The sequence below is a fragment of the Megascapheus bottae genome, chromosome 16, assembly GCF_031878675.1.
Source record: "Megascapheus bottae isolate mThoBot1 chromosome 16, mThoBot2.hap1, whole genome shotgun sequence".
In the NCBI taxonomy this organism is placed as follows: Eukaryota; Metazoa; Chordata; class Mammalia; order Rodentia; family Geomyidae; genus Megascapheus; species Megascapheus bottae.
The window spans coordinates 25,380,702-25,386,999 of record NC_143524.1 but is presented as its reverse complement, the minus strand read 5'-3'; the positions used below and the strand labels follow the sequence as shown (position 1 = coordinate 25,386,999).

The window sequence follows — 6,298 nt, the reverse complement described above, 5'->3', positions numbered from 1 at the left end:
TTTGTGCTGGTGCTGGTGCTGGTGCTGGTGGTGTCGATTTTCACAGATCTGGTCTTCTGACTTTGTAGGGGTATCACTCAAGTTTCCATGGAATTACTGAAAGTGTTAGGCAGATAAAGGACTAGGTTTTGGTCACCTCTCTCCAGCCTACCAGCTTACCTTAGGTTATTGCTAGCATTTTCTTCGGAGGTCTCATAGATCATCTGTCTCTAATTCCATGAAGAACCACTCGCATTCATAAAAAGTGTGATTTTATTGAATCATTATGTAGTTATGAGATGCCATTAAACCAAACATCTTCTGAAATAATAAATGGTCTCCCCAGGCTTTGTTTGTAGTGAGCCTGAGCTGAGTGCTGATAGAATAATCACAACTCTGATCAAGGCTGTTCAGATACTGACTTGACAACTTCTCATGCTCATAGTAGCTTCTTTACTATTATTTTATCTGTTTGTAAATTTATTGATGCTCATTTGGCTGCAATCTTACGGCCACCATTGAAAAGACAAAATCAGTTAGCTGATTTTATTTGCCTCAATTGCATGTCTTTAAAAGGATTTTGTGGTGCTGTGACAGCACATGGATCCCATTTCACAAGTGGTCTCATCAGTTTACTCTTGCTTTCTGATGTACGTAGTGGCTATTATTTCCCATGGATCTATGGGTAGTTGAATGGCTCTGAAACTCTGGGCCAAGTTCAATGCATTTTGCCTGGGTTTGCTCAGTAATTTGAAGTCATCTGGCAAGTTGACTGGGGAGGGGCCATTCTAGTACAGGTTCATCTAGAACAACTGTTTTCTCTCCTATTTTGTATTTTCCTCAGAAGAGAGGTGCTGATAGGTTCCCATGGCAGGGGCAGGAATCAAAGAGACAAAGCACAAACCCATTAGCACTTTTTCAAAATTCTGTGATCTTAACTATTTCCAGTTGGTCAAAACAAGTCACATAGTTAAACCCAGGGTTAGAGTGTGAAAACTATGTTTGATGGGCTAGTGTTCAGCAGTCACAAATATGTGTGGCTAACAATTCTATCATGCTCACAGTCTGCTTTGTCTTCAATTTATGACAGTGGCATCAGGTTTGAAGTCTAAAGTATTATGGTAATACCAGTCTAGAGAGGGCTCCTTCTCATCCCAAAAGTTATGTGCTGAAAATAAAGGTTATCTGATACACTTAGAAATTATACTGTGGTGAAACAAGAAAAGACTAACCTATATATCCCCATTTTGAAAGGAATATAATAGAAAACGCTTAGAAATTGCTGGTCCAAAGTAACTCTGAACTAATTCTTGGTGAATACTTTCCATTTCCCTGCTCTGGAGTTGGAGAAGAGTCCAGTTAGCTTTGCAATTGTAATATCTAAGAATGATTTCCAAGTCTCTCTGTAATCTCTTGTTCTGTACTCCTACAGTTTGCTACTTTATTTTATTTATTTATTTATTTAATTATTTATTTTTTGACAATTGTGGAACTTTGAATTCTGGGCCTGAGCACTTTCCCTGAGCTCTTCAGCTCAAGGCTACATCTCTACCACAGTGAGCCAAAGCACCACTTCCTCTTTGCTACTTTAGAAGAGAATATTGAACAATATTCCTACTTCATGCCTATGGAGAAACTAAGGGCACCAACTTTTCTTTTGATAAATTTGAAACATTGCAGTCTCAATTCTTTTGAGTATAGGATGTCAGAACACTACCAACCATGAGAACTGAGAACACTGTGAGTCCAGTTAGGTATGATGTTTGCCCTGGCTGCAATATGCCTCAGTTCTGGTTTTCTCAAAGTCTTTCCTTTTCAGGAAGCCTCAATCCAAAGCAATCCCATACTTCAGTTTAGCAATTCACTTTATTTTTCCTGCTACTAGAATAAATCATCTTGAACTTGGACACCTCAGCTATGTTGAAAGTTGATCAGGAACATGATCAATGCAGCATTTATCTAAATATTCTTCAGAGTACCTGGCCTAATTGCCTAGAGGTATTTTATTTGCTAATTTTTTTGAAAAATAAATAATGAGTAAATTAGTGAGCAGTGTTTATACAATGGAAAAACTTTGTGTATTTTGTTATCCTTAAGCAGTTAGACCAGTAATGCTAAGCACTCAAGAAATAGTTGTTAGTTGGAAAATGAACAAATGAATCTGTAAATTGAACTAAGGAATGAATAAAAACAAATCAAATTCAGACTTACTCTGCTCATATCAGGAACTTTTACTCTGCATTATGTTAAGAAACTATTTTGTGATTATTTTGAATAATAATTCTTTAGAACAGCCTAGGAACTTAATTCTTCTTCTTCTTCTTCTTCTTCTTCTTCTTTTTTTTTTTTTTTTTTTTTGGTTGGTCATGGTACTTGAACTCTGGGCCTGGGCACTATCCTTCAACTCTTCAGCTCAAGGCTACCATCCCACCCCTTGGGCCATATCACTACTTCTGGTTTTTTGGTAGTTAATTGAAGATAAGAGTCTCATGGATTTTGGTGCTTGGGTTGGCTTTGAACTGCAATCCTCAGATCTCAACCTCCTGCTAGCTAGGATGATGGATGTAAGCCACTGTTACCCAGCTCCAGGAACTTAATTCTATTACTATTTGGCTTTCATTCATGTACAAAGATTATCTCCCAAACAGCAAAATGTAGAAATTATGTATTATGTTCACTAGGAACTTCATTTCTAAAGTGAAATATTTGAGAATTTCCAACAAAATAAAGGACCAATGTCTATACATTGAGTGTAGTTATCAGGTACATAAAAAAAATCTGTCATTTGGCTGCAAATTTCTCTTCTTTCACTGAAATATATTCCTTACATATTTGAAGAGTTGGGTTTCAACATAGTGAGCATCCAACTTGTCTAACTGAATCAATTTCCTTTCTCCAAAGACATTGTAATTTGGTTGTCAATGGATGGGTCCCAGAAAAGGTTATTGTATTAGCTACTGTAGTTCTATGATTTTGATGTTGGTGATCTGAAGATTCTATGCTTAGGATATATATGTGCACAGTATGTATGGCCATACTGTGTTTCTGTATGTAGAATGTATTTTTTAAAAGATGCTGTAGTAACTCTGATGAGTTGACATCTATGTAGACTCCAGTGAAGGCAGAATAGAAAAAAAGTTATCACTTTTAGCTAGAGATCTCTGAAACAGTATTGGCCTTGTAAGTATATTCTCTTCTGTAATCATTTGTAATATTTTGAGGACTCAGAACAATTTAAATCATAGAGGGACCGGGGCCTGCATGAAGGTTTAGGATTTTTGTTATGGCTATGTCTTTCCTAGAAAATCACAGGAGGTACCAACCCTGTATTATATCATTCTAAGAATCTTTCCACCAACCTTGTGGCTAACATAAGAATAAGGAGAAGTCACTATGCTGAGAAAGTACCCAGGATGTGGAGAGCAGAGATGAAAGGATTACAGGAGATGCACGTGTTGTAAAAGACCTCAGAGAAAGTCAGTCTCAAGCCAAATAGAAATACAATTTAGAATAATTGAATTTTGTAAAGATTAGCCTTTTAACATAGGTACCTGAATTTGAACTCAGTGGAATAGAGGGCTTCCTTTGCAGCACTATGTGTTTCCCATTATCTCTGTGGGTGGGCATGGGGAGAGGGTGTGGTGCAGAATACAAAAGGTATTCAATGAGTAATTATAATAATCCATCCCTTAGCCTGAGGGCCATTGGATTTGGGTTTTATAAGCACAGTTAAATTTGATGTCTTTTCCTCTCACTGCAATTATCAGTTGGAATTTTATAGGACTGTGGACATACCAAGAGGAGGGATTTAATCGTTAAGTACTTTCAGCCTAATTGGTTCTCAATTGGAGGAGATGCTTTGGGTTTGGAAACTTGCCACATGTTAGCAGAGCATGTCGGTTCATTGCCCACCTGTGGAGTTGACAGATACAAGAGAATGTTCTGACTTGGCATGATTTTTGGCATTTAGTTGGCCTGATTGTCTCTGGGACTGCTCCTAAGGCGCTGGGTCTGTTTTTGTCAGCTGTGCCTATCTTAGGCCAGCCTGGAGGCTTTGGCCAAGACCTGTAGTTACCTGGACCAAGACCCTGACTGTAGTAGTTGGCACGAGGAGACACAGAATGCTGCAGTTAGGTTGCCCTGTTGCAATGCCCTGTTGCCATGCCCTGTTGACAGAATGATCATCTAATTTTCAATTTGTATATTAATGCATCTTTGCCTTGCCAATCAAACCAGTAAGCCAGTAATCACTGCTGATAAATGCATAACTCCTATAGATGTGGAAGAAACTCAAGTTTAGAGAAGAAACATAAATGATATCATTAATTGCTGTACATGCATATAATAGCTACTGTATATTCAATACAATAATGATTTAAAATATTATTTAAAAGCTTGCACAGAGTTATTAGGTGCTAATAGCTATTGCTATAGAATTTACATTCTTCATTTAATTCTTTTGCTTATTTTTTCATATATTTTTATTGTAATTAATAGAAGGGTTACATGACATTTGCCAGATAGATGGTGCATTAATTCCCATACATTGATACCCTTACTTGTATAAAGAGGTTTCATGAAGAGTTCTCCAAGTATTCATAGGAAGTACTTTAATCAAATCCATCCCCTTTATTACACCTTTTTTTAATCCCCTCTCCCACATTTATTTCATTATATATGAAATATATATATATATATATATATATAGTTTTTAGTGGGTTTCATTATAGTATTTTTTTGCCACAAACCTAAGTTAATAAAATCTCAAAGTTAGTTAAAATCTTAATATTAGTTAACTTCAAGGATTCTGGAGTGAGACTAAACCTCATTGAAAGAGGCTAGGTAGATTGCTCAAAACAACAATTTTTACGTAACATTTTTTTTAAGTTGCTTCATCTTTAACTTTGTTATTTGCAACATGTGAATACTGTTCATAGTAGCGATTCCACAGAGTTGTTCCAGCAAATATTTAACATATTAATATATCTAGAGTACTAAAATTGGACAAGCACCTAGTAAATCTGTAACTTGTAGTATAAATGACATAGGAATATAAGCACAACCTTGTGCACATACCAACACCCTTTTGCATAACTCATCATGTCTTCCACCTGGGTTTTCAGTTTTTCTTCCCTGGTTCTCTGTTAATCTTGCTAAACAATGAGGGACAAAGAGGCTTTGCCTGGCTCACATATAAACTCATTGCACCATTTTTTAAATTGTTTAATAAGTTTTAATTTGCCTTTCAGCAGGTGATTCATAGAATTAATAAACTCAGGGTTTGATTAGATCTTTCAAACACAAGAGATGGCATGGCAACAGTTAGTCAATGGAATACTCTTTTTCCAATAATTGTGTTTAAAAGCTACCGCAATATTTCTCTTTCTTTTTCTTTTTGTTTTTTTAATCTTCCCAGTCATGCACTATCACTTGTACCTATCTGACATTTCTGTTTAGATCCCATTGTTACCTTAAATGCACTGTCCTAAGTGATATTTTCATTTTGTTTACAAATGTATCCTGTTTCTACATTTCCTAATCCTGTTTCTTTTTCACTGCCCTCCCTACCTCACCAGCACTTGCTTGAACCACACTAATAAACTTTGCACTTGGGGGATTCTTCTATTATTTGATTACATGACAATCCATTGGGCACATTACATCCAAATTCACCTCGCTCAAAAACAATTTACAAATTATAATATCCTTTTTTGCTTTTGCCAAAGTTTATTGAAAAAAAGTCAACTATAAAAATGTACATACATGACCAAATTTTATATAGTACATTAGTCTCTTTGGAGAGGGGATGCAGATTTCCGATGAGTTTTCATTATTAAACTCGTTCCAAGGCTTCTAACATGATGATACTATTTCCTCGAATAACCAACATCCCAATGTTGTTCTCTTGCCCATTAGTAGCCATCTCCACACATTCATCTATTACCAGATTCATAAATAGATCAAATCCACGCAATATTCCTTGGACATGTCTGCCACTATTTAGTTTCAATGATAGCTTCTTGTCCATAAAATTTTTTAGCTTGGGAGGGTGAGTACCATATCCTTTTAAAAAATTTGATATTGAAAAATCAATGTTACTAAAATCTTAAAAAAAATAAAAACGCCTATAGACATGAAGAAATGCTCAACATCTCTGGCCATAAAAGAAATGCAAATCAAAACAACTCTAAGATTCCACTTCACTCCAATTAGAATGGCCATGATCAAGAAATTCAATAACAACAGATGCTGGAGGGGATGTGGCCAGGAGGGATCACCACTACACTGTTGGTGGGAGTGCAAACTCATTCAACTACTA

At 36.1% G+C, this 6,298-nt stretch overlaps 1 pseudogene; it reads right to left on the bottom strand.

Moving 5' to 3' along the window:
- Nucleotides 1-5,812: 5,812 nt before the first annotated feature.
- Nucleotides 5,813-6,025, bottom strand: LOC150053035 (small nuclear ribonucleoprotein G pseudogene; annotated as a pseudogene).
- Nucleotides 6,026-6,298: the final 273 nt, after the last annotated feature.